At 42.2% G+C, this 14,192-nt stretch overlaps 1 protein-coding gene across 5 annotated transcripts in view; it reads right to left on the bottom strand.

Annotated features, from left to right (window-relative positions):
* cdh4 (cadherin 4, type 1, R-cadherin (retinal)) overlaps window positions 1-14,192 on the bottom strand; it is a 95,955-nt gene that overhangs the window by 43,136 nt on the left and 38,627 nt on the right. Inside the window, exon 1 of one of the 5 annotated variants that reach the window (XM_088390149.1) lies at window positions 9,663-9,804. The exons of the other annotated variants lie outside the window; for them this stretch is intronic. The gene's annotated coding sequence lies outside the window, so the exon portion shown is untranslated. Of the gene's footprint in view, window positions 1-9,662; window positions 9,805-14,192 lie in introns of those variants that run through there. 5 annotated transcript variants of the gene reach the window in all.

The raw sequence follows: 14,192 nt of genomic DNA, 5'->3' as shown, positions 1-14,192 counted from the left end.
TGCCAGAACATCGTTTGCCTATTTGTCGTTGCGCATTTGTGGTTATTCATAGATAAAAAAATAAAATGAAGAACGGGAAGATAATGAAGATATGATCGGAACAGAGCAGAGAAAAGCCATCCAGGAATATTGAAATTTACTTGAGCTGCTCCGCTGCTCTCTCTGCTCCGATGGCTATATGTGCTCATTAAATATTCATCTTTCTACTATCACATGAGAGCGGAAGTTTTGGTATGAAAAGATCGAGACGGATAATGTCTGGAATAGCTGTCGTATCGAGCCTGCTGTTCTCTTAAAGCTAGCTCCACATTAGCATGTTGGAAAGAAGTGATGTAGTCTATAATGAAGTAAAAACTTTCAGACAGAAATCCAATTAAGAGAGAGAAAAGGAGTAAAAAAGAAAATAGAATGCTTTTCTCATCTACAATGTTGTTTCATTGTTATATTTTATTTTTGTAAAATTGTGAAGAGGTTTTAGAGGTGGATCATTAGGGGCACTCAAGTTCCCACCAGGTCTGGAATGCGCCGCCCGCCAGCATGTTTGAGTACCCCCGATTTAGAGTCAATCATGTGGGAGCAGCAGTTCTGGCAAACGTGAACTTGCAAAACATAATAGTTGCTTCATCCAGTTACTAAAAGAACATGCAGTAATATCCAACATGATAACACGCACATATTATATTTAATATTTATGATTGAAAATAAAGAGCATGGAACATTTTGATCCACCGCCTGTACATCATTTTGCGATGAAAACTTGAGATGACAGTGACAGTTTTTAAGGCAAGACATGGGTTCTGACTGCAGAATGGAATCCATCAAAAGACATAGACGATCAAATAAGAGATACAAAAAGACCATCAAACGGTCGAGAGAAGAAAGAAAAGAAAGGGGAAAAGCATGAAGATTAGCAAGCATGCCGAGGAGCTTTTGAGGAGATAAAAATAGACCACAGAGCGAGGCAAAGAGGTGAAGAAATGAGTCCTGTTCATCATAAAATGTGCACTTGGAGAGTGACTGAAAAGAAAAAAAAAAACTCTCTGGATGATAGAATGGCTAGATCACAAAATGGGCCATTTTTTGGGGAAACAAAGCTCGCCTTTTCATGCAATAAACCGATACATAGCAAAAAAAAAAAAAAAGGAAGGACGCAAAATGTCCTCCCGCAACTATTTTTTTTCTGTTGTATTGGAAGCAATTGTAAGCGTTCAACAAGTATTTTATACGACAGCGCCATCTCGGGTATCCTCACGTATCAAATTTTCTGACTGCAGTATGTCGTTTTGCGGCAACTACAGGATCTCTGTGTAAAAGTCAAGTATCCGCACTGGTCATCAAACCAGGGTATATTTTTCCAAACTGGATTGCAGAGACTGTTCTAAACTGTCTTTTTTTTTTTTTGATAATTCATTGAACGTTGTTTACATTTGAGAAAGGAAATGATATCGTAATAATAATGAATGTATACATGGTATTCAGGTTTAGGATTTTCGACTTTCGTGTTGGGCACTGCTGGTTGTTCCTTTGTGATATTTATGTAATCTCATGGTGTCTTTGTATTGATTACTTCACTCTCAGTTATTGCCCAGTCAGCGAGAAGGAGACACTGAGATTTGTCTCAATATATGACGCTGCCCGAACCCGTTCTCCGGTCACACAACGTTTGTTTTTCATTTTTTGCTCCCATCCCACTGTGAGATGTACAGACGAAAGCAGTTTTGGAGTTGCAATGGTGAATCTTTCCTTCTTGCTAAACTTTTCCTGACAATCCTAATATGCTTTGTCAAACACTTTCCAGTGCTACCAGCTGTCAGACCACTTACAGTAGGTGTCCTGAAAAGACTCCATTTTAATTTATGAGGGACAGCGCTGCTCTCCGCTGCGAATTGCTTGCTCATCAGAGCTCTATAGGTGGAATGAAACTTCCAGGCAGTTTTAATGTATGAACTGTGTGAGCTAATCACTTAACAGGACCGCAGAGGGAGTGTGCTTGCTGAAAGTCTGAACTTCACATAGCCCAGTGTGGGAGAGAAAGCGTGTGTACCGCTGAGCGCATGCGGCGGGGAAGACGGAAGGCTTTTGGCAGAACGAGGTCATTCTGTTCTACCAAGTGAAAGTGCGCGTGGATGCAGCGAGTGACACAAGTGTAGGCCTCTGTGTTTTTAGTGTTAACCTCTTTACAACTAACACGGCGCTCGGGGACAGGGACGCGTTGTTAAGTACATGAACAGAGATGTAAGTCGTTTGCAAGTAATTTGCCATGCAAGCTGTAAGGTGTTGATGAGTTGTCATTATAAAACATTCTACACTTGGCTGGAGAAAATATTCAATATTATGCAATTTTACTCCTAGGGTAATGGCTGCTTAGAGTGAATTGCAGCTGATATAAAAAGATCGCTCAATTTTTGCTCTTTCATCTTAAACCAGATGAGAACAACCTGCAGCTAGCCTTGTTGCTATGGGGGGGGGGTCTGCTTGACAACATGATAGTTTCCAAGCATCGGCTTTTCAATTGGCCCTCAAGGCAAATACACGCAATGAAATATAAATAGACAACCGATGTAGCTGATAGTGACCTCAGTGTGGTGAGGAAGTCACAGTGATGAAAAGAATAAATATAATTTTAACAGTCCAGATCGAAAACCATTTTTTGAACATGTTGATTTATTTGTCTTATTGGCATAACATGAAATGATGTGAAAATGTGAAAAAAATGATTTTGTGTTTGGTCGATCTCATGTTCAAAAATAAACTTCCAATTCACATTTTAGAGGGCCATTGTAAGTACAACTTTTGAAACAGCTCGTACAAGGTTTATGGCTGGGGAGGTACTGACAGAATCCGTTTTACACATTTATGAGCCCAACATCTTTGCCATTACTTAAAAGCTTGACGTTAAAAACTAGAGAAAAAAAATGACTGCGTAAAAAATGGCAGTAATTTGCCGAGTACACTTCATGCAATTTTCAAAGCTCAATGTGGAGCACAAATTGCATATTAAAAGTGCTACAAAACATTGTAGAATTGAGAGACATGAACAGGCAAGTTTAGTTAGTTCGGGCCGTGCACAATCTGAGTCAAGGCTTCTCACTGCCATGTATTTGAATTTTAAGTCAATTTAGCAAGCTTTACAGGTGCAAAGTCGCTGTTGGCCTTTATGATCACCCCATGATTGCTCCCGATCGATTAGTAACCACCTAAACTGTACATTCGAATCAATAAAGACCTCTCAGTCCAATCTATTGAACTTACCAAGACAATTTTCTACTGACATTTTCTACTTCCTTTTTCATCTCTATTCACTTGCAGTAGAAACAATATCTAGCCGTTTTTTCCTCCAATTACTGCCTGTAACTCGTCTACCAATATGTGAGGAAAACAGAAAAATTGAATCTCAGGGGTGTGAATTTTTTTCTTTGAGTATTCCGGTTCAAGATATCTTGGAGGTCTGTTTTTATTTGTCACCCCCCAGGGTGTATTTTATTTTCTGCTCAAACAGCCTTCCGTTTATCACATCCGGCGCTGAAAAGACACCTGTCGCATAGTGGGCATGAGAAGAAGAAGGCAAAATAGAGCCTGGAGGAGAAAACTAATGTGCAGCGTGCTTAGTCCTATGAATCGGTAGCCTGCCGCTGGAAAAGTGTTGAGCGAAAGCATTCTTGTAAAGACCGTGGGAGGATCCTCCTGCCCACTCCGCCACGGACTACAGAGCCCTACTTGTGCCGAGGTGACCCCCCATGTGTACTGCGCAGCCACGACATTCAGCATGGTTATGTATGAGCAGGTTGGTCCTTCTGCAGGGACACTGCATGCCACCTGTTTCAGCAGCACCTCAAAGTGTCACGCAAAGGTGAAACTGCAGGCGCTGAAAGCAGCTGAGCAACATGGAGTCAAACTTTTGGAAGAAGACGCGTGCATATTTTAGGAAACGGATTTGAATTTTCAAAAATCCAAACAAATAATGACTCAAAATGTTATTTATCTGATTATTACTGTGGTTGTTTTGTATTTAATTTGTCTTTGTGCACATCTTATTCTATTTTCATGCATCTTTCTACATAATTAGTATTTTGATTGTTAATGAAAGGAAACAGGTTGCTAGATACCAAAATGGCTATCAGGTAGATAACGTGGCTCTGTAGCGCGAGGCTCCTGTTGAGTTGTGAAGGTGTCTTCAGCATGCGCCCTCACATGCGCCCTTCAACTTCCATTTTTTTCTCTTGCTTTGCTCAGCGGCCAAATGGAGGCACCATGAGGAGTTTGAATAAAAGGAATGTCAGACATCGATTTCTATGAGGTGACTGGATCAGCATGAGACTTGGCCTACGTCTCCGGTCAAGGACGCCGTACGCATCAACCGGGCCGGCTCTCTGTCCGTCAGGCATCAAATGAGCTGCCCCCAGTGGGACACTGAGATCAGAGAGCAGAGGGAGTCGTCTTTCATCTCTTCGGGATTAGTACTTCCATCGGGGCAAAATACAGGCTGTGGATGTGTCCATTCGGGAATACGCTCTCCGGAATAAGTATCTACATGTTAGCCACGGGCTAACTGCTATCTCATTCGACTGCATGCCAACCTTGCCCCTCAGGTGGCAATATATGCGGCTTCTATGGAAGCAGCAGGAAAAGGAGAAAACATCCTGCAATCTTCCTGCACTACCGTCTGATGTCAAATATCCAGCATTTAAAAACAGTCTTCAAAGCCTCCCGGTACGTTGCAGGCATGAGGCCATTTGTACGTTACAGGCAACACGCAAACGTGCAAAATGTTGACGGGTGGTGCAGTGAGATGCCGCCGTGCTAACGGTAGCGGAAGCATTAAACATGGATGAAAGGCTTCAGTGCCATGGGAGGCGGGAAGGTGAGACAAAGAGCTCAGCCTCATGGAACGCAGTCATCGCGTGGCAATTTGGAGACTTATGGGCCATCAACCACTTCACATACAGCAACACCTGTTAAGAAGATTCTGTTCACAAGCACAGCGGTAGAAGACCACTTGTGACACCAACACGTTGGATCTTCTTCTAACACCACCATTCACTCCTTTGTCTTCATTTCACACACATACCAAGACTGGCACGCATGCACACAGGTCCATTTCCTCCTCCTGTCTTGAATTTGGTCCACACAGTCTGACACTAATGGCAACTTTTCACACCCTTTATGGTGAGTCTGCACGACTCCATGCACTGATACAGGAACAACGACTCAGCTCTAACTTTTCAAAGACGCCTGTCTGCACACAGCCAGGCACTAAGAAGAAATGCTGAGACCCAACATGATTTATGTCCAATTATAGAGGTCTGAATGGGAATGCATCAGATGATATTTTCTGAATAAAAATAATGTCCAGAGTGTATTTATGAATTCAGTAGAGTTTTACTCTCTTCTACTGTACATCCACAATTAAATAATGAGGGTACTGGATTAACAAGCACTCGATGGACATCATAACGTCTAACACACCCAAGACCGGCTTTGCTTCTTCTCATTTTCCATCCTCTGCCTGAAAAATGGCTGGCCAATGATCATCACTAATGAGAACGCGTGACAATTCTACCCACAGGTGACTAAAAAAGCACACACTTGAGCAAAAGCACATATAGCAAGTGAAGGTATGCACCGGATGAGTGGTGGAGCTGATTGGCAGGCAAATTGTTACTGCTGTAGCAGCAGATTGACAGTGAAAACTGCCAAATGCACAAAAGACATTTAATGCAGGTAAAAAGACATTCACGGAACTGGACTCGCCAGAGTTTGCATAAAAGCCAGACTATTTTGCGCGTCTCTGAGAAGTTGAGGCTGAGGTGAAGCATTCGGTAAAATATGGGACTTATTTATCTATTTTTTTTTCAGAAGAGATGCTCTTTATAGAAACAGAGAGACTCAGGTGCCAATCATGAGCAGTAAACCCGCTTTCAAGGCTGGAGCTTATTCAAGTGTGGGTGTTGGAATTTCTTATTTCTTACACCTTGAAGAGAGGCGACTCAAGATGCTGTGCCACGAGTGGATAGTAAATAAAAGTGATAATAATAAAGCTGCTCCACATTTTTTCATCAAGAAACCATAATTCTAGTGTCCGTGACAGGCGAATGTGCTCGGGTTGGACCAGAAAAAAATGAACAGTATAATAGGGGAAGGTGAGTAAGAGGGAAAAAAAATCATCTCACGGCGAGAGGTGATCGTGAGAATGAGAAATACTAAGCAGTATTTGGCCATTTCTGCTCCTCATAATGTCCCACAGTGTAGGTATAATTAGACCCGGGAAATGGTGTATCATTAGTCCCAGCCAGGATGTTAAAATAAAGTGGGAACTAATTGGTGGAGAATATACCATGCCTGAAATAATAAAGCAGGTGATTATGGGAGTAGACGCCGTCCAATTAAAATTGATACTTTCAGCAGCGTAGGGCAGAATCCAATAATGATTAAAAGAGGCGAGAAATCCACATAAAACCGATCATCTGCTCTTGCTCTAAACTTGAGTTCTTCAAAGATGGCCGACATTAAACTGTTGTCAACTCGACGAACGCATCGTTGTGTAGGTTTTAATGAGAATATTCACCAGATTTCAGAAAGCTCTGCAAGATCGAACACTCTGCGAGAACAAGCCACATAAAAGCATGAAAGTCATGTTTTCGAAAATGAAGGTACATGGGATAAGAGTTGTAACACGTGTAAGTCCATTGGGTGAAAAAGCACTTATAGCCATTAAGCTCGCTCGCTCGTGTGTGTGCCTCGACACAAGCGTGTCAGCCTTTGTCGGCAGAAGCAGCAGCTCGGCTCTCTTGAATCAACTGGGACAGACGGTTCGGACTCGGCATCAAGCATCTGTCAGCGCTTTTATTTTACTGGCAAAAAAATACATCAGGTGTTTCAATCAATACTTGATGTTTTCAAGCATTTTAAGAGGGAAGCAGCTCAAACATCACCGCTGTTCGATAAGTCAAGCGCTATTCTTGAGCAGTTCCAAATTTGCTAATGGGGAGTCGCAAACCAGAAGACTTCTCACTGGAGACGGGATGCTATTTTCACGCTTGTTGCCTTCGTTCTTTCCCAGTAGCTTTTTGCACATACCTTTACACAAACCATCTGCCGCCCGGGTCCTTTGTGAGTTAGTTCGAGAGCTTAGTGGCTGTCTCCGTTTGTTCAAGAGCCGCTGCAGACAAAACAACAACTTTAATTGGAAATGCAGGGGCGAAAGAAGAGGAGGCCTCCGTAAGACTTGTACTTCACCTGGCTCAGAGTTCTTATTTGAGTCATCGATCACAATACTTGTCATGTCAATATGTGTCTCAAGACATGATAGTTGGCTCTTTTTAACAGCAAAATAACGACAGCACGGCAGGCTTCTATTTTTGGATATTTGGGTAAACGGTTTAGATGACGATACAGCAAAATAACCTTCAGCGATTACGTAGATGCAATTAATAAATCAAACACAACTAGCAATGATCAGCCAGCTTCATCAGCAGTTTACGTCCAGTTTATAGTTTGCTGATATGCATTGTGCTATGGCCAAGACAGAGTTTCCAATTGCACTTGATGGGCTTGAACAATTTGCACGGCTGGCAGAAAAAAACATAATCAATCCGGAGATTATAGAAAAGGACACTAAAAGCAGCCAAGCGCAGCATTTTCTCTTATCACAATTACACCTTCGCCTCCAGTCTCAGGTAGAGCCAATTAAGCTCCGAGAGGATCAGCCAGCGACCACTTCACATCCAGAAGCCTTTAAGATGACTGACTGCAGAGGGGCGGCACGCTAATACACAGCGAGGATCGATTTATAATGCAGGTATATGGAACACTCAACCCTGGTATTTTTTCAAAGCACACAGCTATTGATTTGGGGAATGACGTCGAGGTTGCTGAGTGACGAACGGCTGCATCAACCGTTCAAGGGCATTGGCCAAACACTTCCACCATTTACGCTTCCATCGCTGAAAGTTCATTCAATACTCCCAGACTTGATTTTTTTTCTGTCTTTCACTGCGAGAGATCCCTCATGGAAGGTGATGACTCAGCAGAACAGAAGTAGAAAAGCGTTTTAATATGAATGAATAAAGGCGAGTAAGAGATGTGCTAACAACCGAGACTATAAATGAACACGCATTCTGTCGTGTTTGTGTTTTATTCTCTGTAGAATTTGACATTATTCTTTTAACAACGACGGTGTTGGAAGTAAACCAAATATGGAAGAAGACACAAACTTGTAAGATTTTGCTTTCATACAACTACTTGAGGTTTGACGTAAACTAAAAGCTGTTGTTATAACTCCATTGATCTTGGGTGAATGACAAAGAGTGGCATTGCAAAATATTGTATACGAACATAGATCATGGTCATTGGTGGTAATTATTCCGGCCTTGACACCACCGCGAGGTGATGGAAAGAGAAGAGACAGGCTTGGAGGCTCCTTTCCACTGCCCTTGCTGTGTCCTCCATCAGCTAAGATTTGATCCGAAGCAATCTCCACAGCTCTTGTTTGCATTCCTCGCCCGGCTATTTTAATCAGGAACCTCGCTAAACAAATTCCAGCTGTTATCAGATCCGCTCAATGTTACCGTATCACACGCCGCACAACTTCAATTAAATATGAAAACCTTTCGACCTCAACTTTGCCAGGACAAATTTCATTATTGAATAAAGCAACAACATTTCAAATTAGCTTTCATCTTCTTCAAATGCAAGACCTGAACCATTGAGTATGCTGACCAGGTTAGATGGATTTGGCTAAAGAGGATGCCGATGGATGACTGACTTCCTCAAAATGATGACATCAAATGTAACGGCGAGGAACGCAGCTCATATGCTCGAAGCCTTCATGAAAGCTTTCTCATACTTTATAGCTTGTGGCAACATGGCCAACAAGTCTCACTAGCATTTATTTCAAGGCGAAACCTGCACTGTTGGATTGATGTACGCCGACCAGTATTTCGCTTGACCTCTTTGCCTCTGTCGATATGCCCCTCTTGGAGCCTTGAAACTCTCTGAAATGATTTGTGACGTCTAAACTGGCCATGTCATAAACCACTTTGAAAATATGGACTGAAAAAATAGACGGGAGGCTCAGAAGGCCCGAGATGATGTAAGGTCTTCCACAATAAGCAGTTGCAACAGTGTTGCAGTTAGGCCGAGCCAGTCTCTTAATTATTTAATACAAATATAAAATACATTTGCTGAGCGAATAAATGCTTTTATGGATCTGCTTTGTTTGCTTGCCAGCTTTTGCTTGAAGCAAAGTTCAAAGTTCCATCAAGTTTAAGTCTTAAGACAAAACCCATTTGAGTTCATTTCATTTGAAAAGTTTCCCTTATTGACTTGTTAAAAAAGCAACGAACATCCATCTCTAAATGAGGGTCTTGCTGATAGCAAGCTTGCGTCGCTCTATTCTCTCGCTCTCGCTCTCTGCATGGATATCCCAATAGAACTTCCCTCCGCACATGTTCAATTATTCATCTCCCTCTGTCAAAAATTCAGCCTTGCTAGCACTTGCCAGTATCCCACACAAATTGGCAGCCATGCGCATATTTGGCATATGGTGCCGAGCAGCACGGCTTTTTTTTTTTTTCCCCCCCACGTCTTATCAGTTAGTCCGCCCGCACTAACACAAATGGCAATAAACTCGCAAATACATGTACATTTACAGATACACTCACACAAAGTAATGATGTTCCGTGTTTGTCTGCCTTCCAAAGTGAAAGCTCCCGTTTGTCACCGCAGCGTACGCTTTTGCACTTTTGTCTGATGATCTCTTCACATGAACTTCCAATCTTGAAAATGTCATGCTTTGTTGTAACACACAATGATGAAGGAAACCCTTTATGACTGCTAACTATCATTCATGAGACACAGAATTACCCAATGGGAGACTAAAGATGGAGGAAAATGCAATTGTTTGACACACAGACCAAAGTGAGTGATGCAACCCACTGACAACAGTGACTGGAAAACGGCAATTTGTGTAAGCTATCATTAATAGCCAGCGTTTGCCCTGACCGGTTCCCAAAGTGGGAAGTTTGTGGTACTACCCACTGAGGCATCCAGCAGCCAGAAGAAAAATGAAAATTGAATACAATACATGCAGCATACAATCGGTTGGTTTACTAAAGGTTTGCTTGATCGAATGCAACACAGAAACAGTGATTACCCAACAACATACAAATTTAAAAAAATATGTTGGCTCTCATGCATCTACTTTGTCAGTTTAAAAATATCGGTCGGGGATCCGGTCACAGAAACCCGGAACCGTCACGTAGCTACAAACAAATACTTAAATACAACGTTGCGAATTGTTCAGAACATCATGTTGCACCACACAAACACACACAACCACCTGCTGGGAGCCTAAATGGGCAGTGAGCGCATATGTGTGTGTGTGTGTGTGTGTGTGTGCAGACGGAAGCTCATCCCAAATATTCTTCTTGCCCTTGTGATCATACGAGAACAATTTCAGCTAATAAATAATACACAGAAATCAAATTACATTGAACAAATAATGATGTCGACAAAACTATTAATCAGAGCGCAAACATGTATTTACAAATATAACACTGGCACAAACAATCAATTATTCATAAAGGACGGGTGGGGTAGTGGGCTTCTTCCCGGGTGAGATGCTGCCATAATTGGAGTGGGACTCCGTCAGCGCCGGCTGCTGTGTGTTTACATAGATCGGCTGAATGCAGATTATTGTGTACCTTTACACACGTTCACAAACAAGCATTCAAAAAAAAAAGGACCCCAAAACCTTTACCAGCAGTCAAGTGCCGGCTCATTATTACTTAATGACTTGTCTGATTAGTACCCAATATAAAAATCTTAGAGTCACAAGCTATATGTTTATCTTGATTTATTATTGGGCTAAAGTTAGTGGCAGAATGATGAGGCGTATTAACATTTTGTGGTCAAACAGCCGCTGGGAGAAGAGCAACTTAGTTCTCATTGTGACACATTAAACATTACCACTGGCAGAAGGGTCTTTAGTTTGAGCTCGTTGTCGGTCCGCTTTAGTGTTTTTCTCCTCCGTGTGTGTGGTGCATCTCCAAATAGGAAGCGTGGGTGATTGCACTTTATCAATCAACCCGCACATGACAATGTTGCGTGTTTTTCCACACACTTTTAAGTAGATTAGCCCTCAAACGTCCGCATTGGTGGCACTTTTTACTTTTTATGTCCCTCTCTTCCCTTTGGGATGTGTTAACAAAATACTCAAAGACCTTGCGATAATTAATCAACAAGGGATTTGTGTGTGCCAATCAATGTGTGTAAATTGTGGGGGAGAAAAAGATCTGGCGACATATGCCCACTTTGTTTCTACACATCTAAAATACTATTAAAGAGTTTGTGCAAACTACTATTGTTGACTTGGCTTTGTGTCAAAAAAATATTCTTGGTTAGCAAGTAATATTTATTCAAGCTAAGCCTCATAATCAATTACTAATTATTTTTGGACTATTAGGCTCACCGTATTATTGATGCAACATCAACGAACGGGTCGATTTTCATACATAAGGCACATTGAGTTATCTTTGTGAAACATTGCGTTCAGTCTGAAAGTTCAGTCGACATGATGTGGAAAAGTTGGCAGAAAAATAAATATGCAAGTACAGATACTTGAAAAACCTTTCAAAGAAATACAAAGAAAGTAACTAACAATACCCTTTGGCTAAAAAGTGAACATGACCTCCAATTGAGTAAAACCGCCTCCAGTGGAGCACGCGACTCTCCCGCCTGGTGCGTCTTTAACGAATTTCCATTTTCCGATTCGCAGCTTGTCCCTTTTCCCGTTGCCACCATTCATTGTCGTAACCTCTTGTTAACAACCCGAGGGCCAAATCATGTGTTGCGCAAAGTGCTCGCATTAATGTCAAATGTCGGAATAGCAATCGCGTTAATATTGAAGCACTTTTACCGGAGGCTAAAAGCATCTGATGGTTGGGGAAGGAGGGAGGGGGGGGGGGGGGGGTGGAGTTTCTCCATCTTACTGTTAATGCAGTGCAGGTATTCATTATCATAACCAATAGTGATGAATAATTACATTGCAGTGGGTGGCGGCTTGTACTAAATCACGTTTAGAAACGCTTTTGCATAACCTGTGATTGAATGATTGTACGAATGTTATGAGATAAAAACACTTTGCTTTTTGTAACTACTTCAAGCAAGGCAATGTTTTTTGCTTATCAGAGACCAGAGCAGGATGGAAACATCCTGACATGCTTCTTCCATCGTGTGTGTATGTCGCCTCTTTTGAAATTTCTGGGTGTTATTGTCTCCTGTCTCTGGTGTATGTCTTATTGTAACTTTATTGCCCGCATCAAACATGTACACCGCTTGACACCCATACTTGGTTGTACAATTTCTACTTCGGCTTCTCAAATGAAAGCGTCCTCAGGGGCATTGCACATTGGGCCAGATTTACTGAGTGCCACTAAATTACACATTTGCCCTATGCTGGTGGGCGTCTTGCATATGATTTAATATGATAATAACAGATTACACAGGTTACTGGTAATTTTCTTTACCTTCCGTTGACAACAATAACCTTCGCCTGGGCTTGTTTTTTTGCAGTTGTAAATCAGACCCAGAGCGGTGTTTGTGAACGTACTCAGTGACGGAAGCAAAAAGGGAAGGTGGGCGTGAAACTGTTGTCGCAGCTGTGATGAACTGGTGCTGACACAGCCAGATGTTTAGTTTAAATGCAAAGCCCCAACGTAGGATGATAGGAGGCGCTGACGCATGTTCTGGGGGCTTTAGGCAGCAAAGTGCTCCTCTGTTTACACCCCCCATAGGTAGAGCATGTGTGCACTTTATCACACAAAATTGACATTTAGCTGAGTGTGTACATTTGGAGGCATGTGCGCACATTTCCATATCTGTGCTACATGGAGCATACGTCGGGTTCTGCCGTCGCAGTTTTGTCATTGTGGAAAAAACACACATGCAAACACACTTGCCACCATAAGCAAATGATATCAATTTGGAAAAGAGCCATATCCCAGTGGAAGCTCTGCCGTGGAGAAATAGTGAGAAGGAATAAGTAAGCGACATCTGTGTCATGTGATGAAATGACATCAGTAGCTCATCATCATCATCACTTCTACTTGCACTATCATCGTAAATATGATCTCAGCCATTATGCACCTGCTGGGTGCGTTTGGCTCTGCTGCAGCGAACCTCGCGGGTTCATAATGACAAACACGCCTTCATGGTAACAACTTGAACTTCATGTCGGCAGGCAGGTGCTTCTTGATAGCCTAATTGACACACTTACAAATTCTCACTTTCTTCCTCACTCATCTGCTCATGTTCTCCCTATTCAAACTAATCTCATTTACCGGTATCGTGAATTACAGCCAACGAATGTTATTAAGACGGCTGGTAGACAGCCTGGGGAGATCAAGAGCAGGTACGTGGGGAGGGCAGAAGGTGATTAATTCCATCCTGTGGATTAAGTTCACAGAAGGAAATAATGGTGAAAAACAAACATGGACACTAAAGCCACTTTCAAACCCCCTTTTGTTCCCCTCGGCTCCATGCGTACGTCATCGAGATTTTAAAGGGGACTAGAAAGATATAATCAAAACTCTTACCACCAATAGCACCTCTGATTCTGGCTCCATGTTGGATTATCACCATTTGGGCCACCCGGCTGCATCTCCCAACAGTCCCATTTAGGCATGAAGCCCTTCCCGCTCTCCAATCTGTCTCTGTTTCCTTCTAGAGCCTCAAACCCACTGACAACCATGAGGTAATGGGCACTGTGAAGTATTTCGCAACCACCTGGGACCCATTCTTGCAGTTATGTGTCCAATGTGTGACTATTAGACGGCAGCTAAAGGCTGCCATCCATCGCTTGGGTATCTGTTTGATGAAGCCCACATGGGAATACTTCACCGCTGGTCTTCGTTAACCTGTCGTTCTATTTTAACAATCTCCCTGGGGTGGCTTTACAGTCTATTATATTTATGCCAGAGAGGCTGCGTGGTATATGATTAGATGAGTGTCAATAAACTATATTTCGTCCGTGCCCCTGTACGGTTCAATTTGTATCAGCGAAAGAAAATCATGGCTCGAGTGAACAACAAACGAGTTAAAACTGCAAATTTAATTAAATTTATGTTAATCTTAATCTTTCGGGAGATTACTTGGGACAACAAATTTACAAGACAATTTCCTTTTAATAATAT

Source organism: Syngnathus floridae, chromosome 11 (genome assembly GCF_059516105.1).
Source record: "Syngnathus floridae isolate MCC-2025c chromosome 11, RoL_Sflo_1.0, whole genome shotgun sequence".
NCBI classification, from domain to species: domain Eukaryota; kingdom Metazoa; phylum Chordata; class Actinopteri; order Syngnathiformes; family Syngnathidae; genus Syngnathus; species Syngnathus floridae.
Note: the sequence above shows the minus strand (reverse complement) of the source record. Positions and strands in the feature narration are given on the sequence as shown.